At 42.9% G+C, this 12,904-nt stretch overlaps 1 protein-coding gene across 1 annotated transcript in view; it reads right to left on the bottom strand.

Moving 5' to 3' along the window:
• LOC109203633 (tripartite motif-containing protein 16-like) overlaps positions 1-12,904 on the bottom strand; it is a 536,611-nt gene that overhangs the window by 344,761 nt on the left and 178,946 nt on the right. The window lies entirely within an intron of this gene.

Below are 12,904 nucleotides of genomic sequence, written 5' to 3' on the forward strand. Positions count from 1 at the left end.
ATGATAAGATCGCTAAAGAAAAAGCAAAATGCTCCTAATGCAGTTAAATCATCTATGTGTGTTTGTGCCTAGTAGATAATTAGAGGGCTAGTTGCATTAAAGGAACATTGGGGGTTGTTACAGTGAATATGTGTTTTTTAGAAGGTGAAAAACTTTCTGTTTAAAACTATTAGCCTCTGTGTGTTTCAGAGCACTAAAGAAAAAAGCAAAATACCCCTAAACTAGTTAAATTAAATCATCTATGTCTGTTAAGGGATTTTGTGATTTTATGATGTTTTTCCTTTTTGATACATCTTCCTTTTAATGTTTCATTTATTCAGTTCTCCTTATATTGCTCCATTTACTCATTTACTCATATGCTCCTGTTAAGAAAGGCTTGAAAAGCACACAGTGTTCACATATCTTTATGTTTTGTCTTTGCTTCTGTTCACACACATACACATGAGCCCTGCAGTATTCGCTGACTCCTGTGAAAGTCTCTTGCAGACACCCTGGGAAACAGGACCCAAACTGGCTTCTGTTTTCCTCGAGATAGAAACTGCACACACACACACACATATACACTGTGTCCCATACATGCCCAGATTGTCTGTTAGAGCCTGATAAAACAGGGAATGCTACGATGTATAAATAAAGCTGACTACAAAGCCTCGGGGTGAGTATCACTCGATCACTCACCCGTGCGCACGTAGTTCTCTGAACAAAACTCTGACTGTTTCTGTATTCTTTCAATGTTTAAAAATGTCTTGCCACTGACATTTAATTGGTCCTTCGAGCCGGATAGTTTATTGATATTATTGTATCATCTAACTATTCACAGACGGAGCCACCAGATCCTGACGTCGTGACTACCTGCACTGCAACCACCGTTTCTAGCGAAGCGAGGAAAAGCCCAGAGTCGTACATTCGCCTACTGGCCAGTGTCTTATACAGGTCCACGACGCCAGGTTCTCGGTGACGCCGGGAAAAAGAACACAGCGCAACATTGAAGGTGAATATAAAGCAGCCAGAAACACTTTGCGTTGAATAATCGATTTTAGTTTGACACTGCTCAAAGTAAGGAAAAGGACAGACGTGTCCTATGTAATATGCTCGCCCGTGTAAGACGAAACAACCTGCCCTGTGGGGGCCCGTTTCGCAACATAAGCAAGGGTTGGTAGCCAGTATATCTCACGCTCGCCTGCGTAAGACGGATTAACACGCCCTGGGAGGCTTAATCCGCAGCAAAACAAAAGGTTGGTAGCAACGCTCGCCTGTGTAAGACGGAGAGGCTTAATCCGCAGCATAAAAACAAAAGGTTGGTAGCCACGCTCGCCTGTGTAAGACGGATTACCATGCCCTGAGAGGCTCAATCCGCAACAAAAAAAAGGTTGGTAGCCAGAGAAGCGAGAGTGTCAAATAAAAATAGGATTTTCTCTAAGCGCGCTAACTGTTTGCTGAATGTTTGTTGAGGAGTAAGTGCTTCATTGAATAGGAGCTCTAGGCTCCTGCACTACTCCTATTGTTTTCCTGTGAGTACTGGATGGTGAGAAAGAGAAAAGGTTGCGCGTCAACGCGTAAAATTAAGTCCGCCCTGAATTTAGTTCAGGGTAGAAGGCTGACTTAATAACCTCCTCTGACTCTAGTACCAGAACGTCTCACAGTGTGTGTTGGCAGTATTAATAAATAAATAAATCAATAAAGTGGTTCTATTGAAATAAAATATAAAATATAAAATATAAGCATTGAAATAAAATATAACATATAAGCATTGCATCAATTAAACAAAATTAGAAATGGGCAATAAATCCACAAAACCTGAATTAACACCTGACGAATTGTGGATGGAGAAAAAGCACCCAGGTGCAGGTAGAATAAGTGCAAATAGATGGAGAGACCCAGAAAAACCTACTTGCACAACCTGGGACGGGAATGGCAACCCCGCCCCAGTACAGGAACTACACAAATGCCTGCAGAAAGAGATAGAACAAACTAGTGGTAAGGAAAAGGAATTAAGAATGTCTGAATACGTAAAATTTTTCATGCCCTGGCAGGAGGAGAGCAAAAGGCGTGGGGATAAGAGAAAAGTGAAGCAAAACAAACAGAGTGAAAAGCCACCCACTGAAATAGTAAACCCCCCTCCTTATCAGTCGCCTCCTCCTGCCTCAGCCCCACCAGATAGTGAGCAGCAGCCTCAACCTTGTCCTCCACTCTCAAAAAACCCCTTTGTGAAATCACAAGACCCCTATGCTGCAGCTAGGCAACAGCTTAATTCAACCACACATATAAACCCACCTACTTCCGGGTTTCCGCCACCGCTGTTCCCACCCACACTGGGTCAATTTCCTTTAATCCAGGTACCAAATCCCAACTACGGCCGAGCCACTGGCCCTGCGGGTGAAGACGGTGTGATCCCCAGAGACCAGTTGACATTTACATATACATATCAGCCGTGGACAGCTGAGGATCGTAAAAATGTGTTAAAAGATGTCCCTCCTTTAAACGAGGGGCACCACCAGTGGAGGAATGCGGTAGACATAATACGCTCTGATTGGCACCTGAATGGCAGAGAAATGCTGCAAGTGCTCCAGGACCTGTTGGGCCTGAAGTTGGCCCGGGTCCGGGGCAACTTCACGGGCAACAGACCGGACGGAGAACCTTTAAGAGGCGATGAATTAATCCAAGCATTGAACCCAGTATTTGATAGAATAAAAACCGAGCTAGCACCAAGACCAGATTATGGTAAAATAGGGGATACAAAACAAAAAGAGGATGAGTCCGCCTCTGACTTCCTGGACAGGTTACGTCCAGTGTTTAGACAAAACTCAGGTCTAGAATATGATGAGAGCCCCAATACACCTTTCGAACAACAATTAAAAAATGCGTTTCTAAAAGGTCTCCTCCCAAAGGTCCGCGCTCACGTAGATAAACATTGGGTCACTCAAAACACCGGGAGCTTAGCTGATGCTCTACAGCATGCAGAGCACGCAGTAAAAGTGCAGAAAAATAAAGCAGCTCAAACCGGAGTTTTTGTAGTCACAACAGAGGGAGACCTCGTTGCTTATGCAGGAAAAAATCCACAGCAGCGAAAAGGGAAAGGTCGGAGACAATACACGGGCGATAAGGGAGGGGACAGACGGTGCTATAACTGCGACAGAGAAGGTCATTTTGCTAGAGATTGTAGGAGCAAGCCTAGGGATCGCAGAGATGGGCGTGACCGCTGCCGCGGAGAAGGCAGGGACAGAGATAGATATGACCGCTCAAACAGACGAGATAGGCAGGACAGCGAAGAGGAGGATAACAGTAGAGAAAGGTGACTAGATTCTCACACCAAAGCTCAGAGCAACAACAGCAGGGACAGTACAGAAATTTTCAACATACATCAGCTGCTGTTGGGCTCTGAGCACAAACCAGAAGTAACAATTCACATAAATGGCAAACCATACCTCATGTTATGTGATACGGGAGCCTGCATGACTGTGTTAAAAGAAGAACCGCCGCGAACGCATTTCTCGAAAGACGCTCGCGTTGTAACCTCTGCCTCAGGGCATACTACAACACAGTTCCTAACCCAAAAACTAGATTTCCTGCACTCAGATAGCAACAGATGCTGCAAGTTGCAATGCATTGTTGATTCCAGCTGCCCTGTAAATTTATTAGGGCGAGATGGTTTAATGAAACTAAAAATAGGTGTGGTGCCTGAGAGTAATGGCATGAGAGCAGAGCTTATGCTCTCTGAAACCCATGAACTAGCATGTCATTCAGACGGTGAGCCACACTATTACTGGACTTTAGACCTGCCACCAGTGCCGCAGCTCGTGACTGCAGCTGAGCGCTATCTACCCAGCTCATCATCCACCATGCCATTTAATGAGCTGCACAACACCATACGTTTTAAACAAACACCAGGCCCTGACTCGGAGTATGACACGCAAATCCATCGTTTAGGACCACAAAAGTTAACACTGCAACATCTCTACGTCACAAAAAGTGGAAACGCAGTATGTTCAGTGATACAGCCCCCTAAGGTCAGAGAGTTAAATCGAATGCCTATTTCACATGTTTCTGTAGCGAAAGCCCAGAAACTCAATGGAGGGACCTGGGCACTATTCTTAAACGAGTACAAAACGATCATTACGAGAAAACTAAAGAAACACACGAAGGCTGGCTCCAGGGCCGCAGAACCGGTTGTATGAGATACACTCTAGGATGGGTGCTAAACACACAGCCCAGCACCCACCTGGATACCTCCCCGGACACATGCTATGTGATCGAGGAGGCTGAATGATTTATCTTGACACCCGTCGAGAACGCAGAACTAAAATGCTTCCATCATCATTATGGTCAAACGGACCCACAGACGTAGGCCTAATAAAAAATGCAGACCCAGTAAAGGTAAAAGTCATCTCAAAACACAGACCAATGAAACCACAATACCCACTCTCTGCAGAAGCTAGAGACGGCATACGCCCAGTAATAGCAGACATGGTAAAAGCAGGAATTCTGATTAAAACAACAAAAACGACATGTAACACGCCAATATTTCCAGTGAAAAAAGCAAATACAGGAAAATATAGGCTGGTACATGATTTAAGAGCAATAAACGACATCACTGAACAGATACCACCAATAGTGGCAAATCCGCACACACTTTTGAATCACGTGTCACCACGAGAACAGTGGTTTTCAGTAATTGACCTGTCAAACGCCTTTTTCTCAGTACCACTACACCCCGAGTCACGTGGGCTGTTCGGTTTTACATTTGATGGCCAAAGATACACTTACACACGACTGCCACAGGGTTTCCAAAACAGCCCCACCCTGTACGCTGAGGCCCTGAAACAGTCAATGTCCTCCTGCACTCTGCCTGCTCCAGGACAGTTCCTACTTTACGTAGATGACATCCTGGTAATCGGAAACACGCAGGACGACTGCAGGACAAACACTCTAGTGGTGCTGAGACACCTCGCAGAACAAGGACACAAAGTCTCTCAACATAAACTGCAACTATGGCAACCTAAGGTCGTATACCTAGGCCATGAACTAACAGGACAGGGTCGAAGGTTACTTAACAGTAGGAAAACTGCAGTACAAACTGCCCCAAAACCACTAACAAAACAGCAAATGATGAGTTTCCTCGGCCTCTGCAATTATTGCAGAAGTTGGATTCCAGAGTTCGCCCTCAGGGCTCAACCCCTGCAAGACCTTATCTATGGCAAAGATATGGCCCTGACAGATAAACTGGCTTTACAAACGAGCATGGTTCTAGCATTACCAGACTATGATAAACCCTTCTACTTATATGTAGATGGAGGCGCTGGATATATGAAAGCTGTGCTAACCCAAGCTTTTGGAGATAAACAACGTCCACTTGCATTTTATTCCTGTAAATTAGACTCAGTGGCCTCGGGCCTACCAACCTGTGTACAAGCCTGTGCAGCAGCAGCAGAAGCAGTAAAGAAGTCAGCAGACATCATTCTCGGCCACCCGTTAATAGTTAAGGTCCCGCACGCAGTGACCTCAATTCTATTACAAGCAAACTTATCATATTTGACACATGCCAGACAGCTGTCGTATGTAGGAATATTGTTGTCACAGTCACACATCAATATAGAGAAATGTGGTCAGCTAAATCCAAGCACCCTGCTACCTGTAGAAACAGATGGTGACACACACAGCTGCTTACACACACTCGATGAGGAAACAAAACCAAGGGCAGATATATACAGTTCACCACAAACAACCTTTGCAGATATTTTTGTTGATGGCTCTGCCAGCAAAGACAGCACTGGGAAAAACTGTGTGGGTTATGCAGTAACCACAGTCGACACTGTCATAGAGGCAAGGCCTCTCACATCTGCAAATTCGGCACAAAGTGCAGAATTAACAGCAGTTATTCGTGCTTGCGAATTGCATAAAGATAAAGATGTCAATATACACACAGACAGTCAATATGTCTTTGCTGCAGTTCACCATTTCGCAAAAATATGGCAAAACAGAGGTATGATAACCTCTACAGGAGCACCAGTCCAACATGGCAGTCTCCTTAAAAAGCTACTACAGGTAATCACATTACCTAGGAAACTAGCACTATGCAAATGTGCTGCCCATCAAACAGATGACTCTTACATCACTAAGGGTAATAACTTTGCAGACAACGCAGCAAAGGAGGCTGCACAACAAAAACCAAATGTTTTTACTTTAACCTCATGCTCTCTGATACCACTAGAGGTCCTCAAAGACGAACAAAAGGCGGCTCCACAAAATGAAAAATCCTCGTGGTTAAAAGATGGCGCAATTCTAAAAGATGATATCATGACATGTAATGGGAAACCTATTCTACCTAAATCCCTACATAAAACAGCAGCATTAGTGACACATGGGAATACACACGTGTCGCCGGCATCAATGGTAGATATTCTTTCTAAACAATTCTACTCGAAAAACTTTGAAAACTCAGCTAAAGCATATATTAGAACATGCATGATATGCCAAAAACATAATGCACAGGGAAATTTAAGGCCAAAGAGAGGCCAATTCCCAACACCGCCACATCCGTTTCACACAATACACATAGATTTCATCCAATTACATAAGCACCAACAAGTAGAATATGCACTAGTAATCATAGACGTATTCTCAAGGTGGCCAGAAATCTACCCGGTAAAGAAAAATGATGCAATCTCAGTAGCAAAATGTTTGTGTAATCATTTTATTCCAACCTATGGAATACCAAGCCTAATAAGATCTGACAATGGCACACATTTTGTAAATGAGGTAATATCAAAAGTCTCTGAAGCACTGGGCTTCAGTATAAAGCATCACTGTTCATACCACCCACAGAGTGCAGGATTGGTTGAAAGAACAAACGGCACTATAAAACAAAGACTAAGGAAATGCATGGCGGAAACGGGTCGCCCCTGGCCTGAATGTGTGGGTCTAGTAAAAATGTGGATGAGACTGACACAAGGCTCACAGAAACTGACACCCTTTGAAATAGTACACGGGCGACCCTTTCCTCTACCCATTACAAGTGAACCGATAGACAAATCCATAAGAGAAACAACACTAGCAGAATGGATGACAAAACTGTTAGAAAACAAAGAAATAGTTTTGAACAATCAACTGCCAGATGATTCTCTTCCAGTCTCTTCCAGGTTGAAACCAGGAGATTGGATCCTGATAAAAGTGCTCCAGAGGAAAAACTGGAGCTCCCCGAGGTGGGAAGGACCCTACCAAGTCCTCCTGGCCACACCAACAGCCTGCAAAATTGCTGAACGACCTTCCTGGATTCATCAGAGCCACTGTAAAAAGTGAGTGACAGCCCATAAACACTGAGACGCCAGCACCCCTGCCTGTTAGTGATCTAGGAGGTGGAGAGAGGGCTGTTTGGGTAAATCCCGCCCTTGTTCTTCTCGCCCCTAGTCTACTCACTCACAGGACCAGGTGTGTTCGGTCATCATGAAGACCATACTCGTTCTAATGGCCAGTGTCACAATTCTGTTGGGACTGCTGTTACTGATTCCACAAGAAGAACGACAGCACCACCTGGAGACAAGACTGACACATGACACAATACATCCAGACGACATGACGCAAGATCACAACCACCCATGGATGAACAATGCCTGGTACCGTTATGTGTACAACTCCACAAGAGACAAAAACTGTTACATCTGTTCACACATGCCTCTCACTGCAAAACACTTGACCCTGTACGGCACACCCGCACCACTAAATGAAGGATTGTGCATATATGGGAAAGCTGCCCGCGGACATTGTAATAACCAAACAATGAGAAAATTGGAGAAGTGGATATGTCTGGGAGACCCTAACGTCCAGAACATCAACGTGACCGCAACAGTAGGACAAGAAGACCCGACCTATCTGATGGACCTATGCACTAATATCACCAACACGTCAGAGCCTAACAGGTACACGTACGCCTGTGAGGACAAACACTGGGTGAATATGTCACTCAGCACCCCAAACATCACTGTGCTGGCTGTGGTGACCACGTACACTTTTCCCTTATGTGTCATGTTTGTCAACATCACCAAAGGAGCAACTCACTACAGCCTATCTGGCACATGCCAATACACCCTGACAGTACCAACTCGTGCAAAGAAACTCTACTGGGTCGAGGGGACCGGCTGGTGGTGTCAAGGATATGCCAAACAACCCCAAACATACCTAGCCGTGCCTGAAAACTACGAAGGACAATGTGTGCCCCTGATGCTAAGTGATCACACCTTCGTGATAACAGCAGGAGCAGCCCGTGCGCGGACACGCCGGAGACGAACAATACAACCACACGACCCAATTTGGGGCTCTGACGTCCCAAAGGAATTCAAGCTTTGGACCACAGGACAAAAGGTCGCCCATGCCCTTTTCCCAGGGGTAGGAGTCGGAAAGCACGCCCTTAGAATTGAAACTCTGAACTACCGTTTTGGACTGTTCCTGAATGCATCCTGTAGAGTGAATAACGCACAGAATGAAGAAATCGACGCCTTGCGCCTTAGTACAATGCAACACCGTGTGGCGTTAGACATGATTTTGGCCGAGAAAGGCGGCCTTTGTGTGTTGTTCAATACAACCTGCTGCACCTACATCCCTAATAATGTGCATTCCACCGACATGTCTGATGCACTGAACACGCTACGTGAGCTCAGACGAGTACAGCAGCAAGATTACACACACAACACCGAGGACTGGCTCACGTGGCTGTTTAGCGGGTCATGGAAGTCATTGCTCACTAAAGGACTAACATTCGTTGGGATGCTCCTTCTGCTACTTTGCTTATTTTCCACATGTGTACTGCCTTGTATTCGGAGTATGATAAGCAAAATGTTTACTGTAAGAGTGCAAGCTTACATTGCATTATCTCAAGTTGAACAAGCTCAAGAAAAGGTACAAGTTGAAGAAGATGATTTCTAAGCACTAAACTGTGTAAACCCACTAAAGTTGATCATGTACGTTTTCACAAAATGATACTCTAGTTGAAAATGCTTCTGCAAGTGACTAGTAGTTGAAGTACATAAATATATATGAACAACAGCAGGGAATGTTAAGGGATTTTGTGATTTTATGATGTTTTTCCTTTTTGATACATCTTCCTTTTAATGTTTCATTTATTCAGTTCTCCTTATATTGCTCCATTTACTCATTTACTCATATGCTCCTGTTAAGAAAGGCTTGAAAAGCACACAGTGTTCACATATCTTTATGTTTTGTCTTTGCTTCTGTTCACACACATACACATGAGCCCTGCAGTATTCGCTGACTCCTGTGAAAGTCTCTTGCAGACACCCTGGGAAACAGGACCCAAACTGGCTTCTGTTTTCCTCGAGATAGAAACTGCACACACACACACACATATACACTGTGTCCCATACATGCCCAGATTGTCTGTTAGAGCCTGATAAAACAGGGAATGCTACGATGTATAAATAAAGCTGACTACAAAGCCTCGGGGTGAGTATCACTCGATCACTCACCCGTGCGCACGTAGTTCTCTGAACAAAACTCTGACTGTTTCTGTATTCTTTCAATGTTTAAAAATGTCTTGCCACTGACAATGTCTAAATAACAGAACTCTGAGACCTATACAATCCTTTAAAAAAGAGTTTAATTAAAACACGTAATGGTTTCATTAAATAAAACGCTATTAAACACATGTAAACACATATGACCTCTGAACTCACAAGCATGTACAAAGTCCGTTCACGCGCCCGTGCACGTGGAAAAGTCCGTTCACGCGCACACATGAACGCGGAGGGGGATAGGGAAGGGGGGCAAAAAAAAGTACAGGTATAATACTACTATAGTGCAGTGCCAGAGTGATTAAAAATGGGATTTCAGTGGAAGTGAAAGGGGCAGTTTTTGTTCACCAAGGTGTCGAGAGGAAGTATTTTCACTACACCAGAAACAGTAATGCAATCAAATCAATTTTGCTGATGATCTTTGACATGTCCATTTTTAATCACCACCAATGCCCCATCCTCATACAATTTATTATATAGCAAATAATCAATTTTTTAAGAGTTTTTTTCAATAAATGCATAATAATTCCACATCTTAAACTGGTATTTAAAGGATTAAAATCCTGAAAATAATTTCATGTTTGATCATTTTGAAAAGGGCTCAAGCGGATTAAGTGATTTATGAAAAAAACTGAAAAAAATATTGTCGTTTCAGGATTTTATGGAAGATTTTGTGCATGTAGATTTGTGTAAAAAGAAGATTTCCTGCCAAAATCCATGTCACAAGCTATAACACAGCCAACATGATCGACAAACAAGAAAACGTGCTTCATTTTAAGTCACTTCAGACAGCTGGTCTCCTGGGTTTGTAACAAGCAGTCATTTTCAAAGGAGAAACCGAAACAATCAACACGTTCTCACTCCCAATTCCTCAAATGTGTGACGCATGGTCAGGCTCCCTCTGCTTCACTTATCGACGCGCAGGGTACCCCCCTCGCGTCGAGAACTGACATGCAGGGTCCTCCTATTGAATACTATAGAGCTCCCTAAACGTTGTTTATTGACGACAAGAGATTGCCGCGGAAGAGCTTGTTGTCCGTATATTTATATACTGTATTTCCGAAATCACATTGTAGTGACGTGTACTGAACACAATATATTATATAATGTAAACAACTACCTGAGAAACATCAGATACAGCAGATAAATTAATTATAGGCCATTACTTTTGTATCGTTTATTGCATTTATGGAGGGAGAGGTGTATGCTGGGTAATGGCACAGCTAGCGACACGGTGACCCGCTTCGGATGTTCAGTCCATCAGGCGTTATTAGCAGAAATCAGTCCCATGGATGTGGGCCATCTCCACCTGCTAGATTGTTCAGAAGGTTATTATCATCCATCCAGATGGAGGATCACTAACAGGAGCGTGGGAAGACTCCAGAATCCACTCTGGCTGGAATCCGGTGGATACAGCAGTGTTTACAGGTAAGACCATTTAAACGGACAGCATTTATAGAATGACTATTAAAAGTCAGCGAGTATCAATAATGTTAATGTGGTTATGTTAGTAATACAGCGAGTGCTAATATAACAGCTTTAAGATGCATTTGTAGATATTATTACGTGTTTTACCATCTTTATGGTGCTAGCTTAAAGTTACGGTGTAAACGTTAGCTTATATTGTAGTAAAGCTGTTACTGTTTAAACGATGTTGGGACAGAAATATTAGCTTCTGTCATGACTGATGAAGTTACTAGTTAATAAAGTTTCCAGTAAAGTGATTAATTGCAGCCACAGATTGACAGTAAATATCTCGATTAGCTTCAATGCATCTGTTATAAATATGTGCAAGTTTCAGTGCTTCGTTTAAACTGTATGATACTTATACTGACCCAGGGTCAGTGTAAAATACAATCCTAGCTGTGTGAACAAAGCCTGGCTCCTTTAATCCTGCATGACAAACCTCAGGATGCAGGTTATTATTACTCTTTCCTGCTGGCACACCTGAGAGTCAGCTAGAAACTTACAGTGACGTGGACATTATGCAAAGACTGCCAGACTCTGTAATACTGTAAATGATCAGTGACTCAGGTTAACACTAAACTTTAAACAGTCCCTCTGTGTCTCTGTGTGTGCTGAACATCTAGGATTAAGTCAGGCTGCATTGACTGTGGTACTTTTCTGTGTTAAAAGCAAGTTGAAGACGGCTCAGAAACATTTGAAGATTAAAATTTAGCATTATGGCTGCTGGTGGTGTGTAAAGCTTCTACTCAGCTGTATTTTTGTTACTAATTTATGTTTGTTGTTGTTTAACACAGATTTCAGAAGAGCAAAGATGAGCACTGTTGCTTAATCCTTAATAGTTTAAGTGGATTGGAAATAAAAAAATTCCAGATTTTTCTTCCACAGAAGTTTCATTTGTCAGTGTGAAGAGGGAGCTGCAGTGAGGACACAGCCTGGTCACTGAGGTCAGAGGTCAGAATCTGAAACAGCTCAGGTTTATATTCTAGGGGTTATAAAAAAAATCGAAATGTATTTATAAAGAAACCTTTAAATAATATTTTAATTAATAGTCATAATTATGATTATTATTAGAAATATCAAACATTTAAGTGGATTTTCTGTTACACGTATTGTCTTAGCCCTGCGATAACTGGCAGCCTGTCTTTGTCCTGTATCAGCTGGGATAGGCTTCATCCTCCCGCGACCTTGAATTGGATACATGAATTGTATTCCAATTATGTAATCTGATCATTTACAAACTCAAGGTATCCAATCAAAATGTAAGTAATAATGATAAAAATGGGAAAGCAGAAATAAGTGTGACATGAATGTAAATGTGTTAGCTGACATAGAGGACAGCTACATGTAGTCTGAAAAACCTTTGTTGTCAAATTTGCAGGTGTCCAGAGGAGAAATATTTTACTGCTATTATTTGCTGCTATTAGTATAATCATCATTACCATTTCATTATTAATAGTGATGTTGCATCCAGATGCATTCAGATGTTCAAATATATTGGTATTATATTAGTCTTTATTACAAGTCCAGCAAGAACCACTTTAAACTGTTGAGTTGAATCTATAATTTTAAAGGCTTTTGAATGTTTTTATATTCTTACACTGGAGTCTTCAGTGGGTGAGAGAACAGAGTTGCAGGCTGACAGGAACCCAGCCAACATTTATATGTGGGGCCCATATGGTTTGGAAATGGGCTGAAAAATGGGCCCCATATAGGATTGTCCGCGGGTTCCGTAATGGCCCCATATTAAATGCCCATCTCGGTGTTATATTGGTAAAATCTGGGAACTAAATGGGCCCCAACTGGGCAAAGTACACAGAAACCCACCTGGGCCCCATCTTTCAAGTTTTTGTGGGTACCATGTGGGTACCACAAAGGCTAAAAAGTGGGTTTTAAGTGGGATTGTCCGCGGGTTCCAT

Source organism: Oreochromis niloticus, linkage group LG3 (genome assembly GCF_001858045.2).
Source record: "Oreochromis niloticus isolate F11D_XX linkage group LG3, O_niloticus_UMD_NMBU, whole genome shotgun sequence".
Taxonomy (NCBI): Eukaryota; Metazoa; Chordata; class Actinopteri; order Cichliformes; family Cichlidae; genus Oreochromis; species Oreochromis niloticus.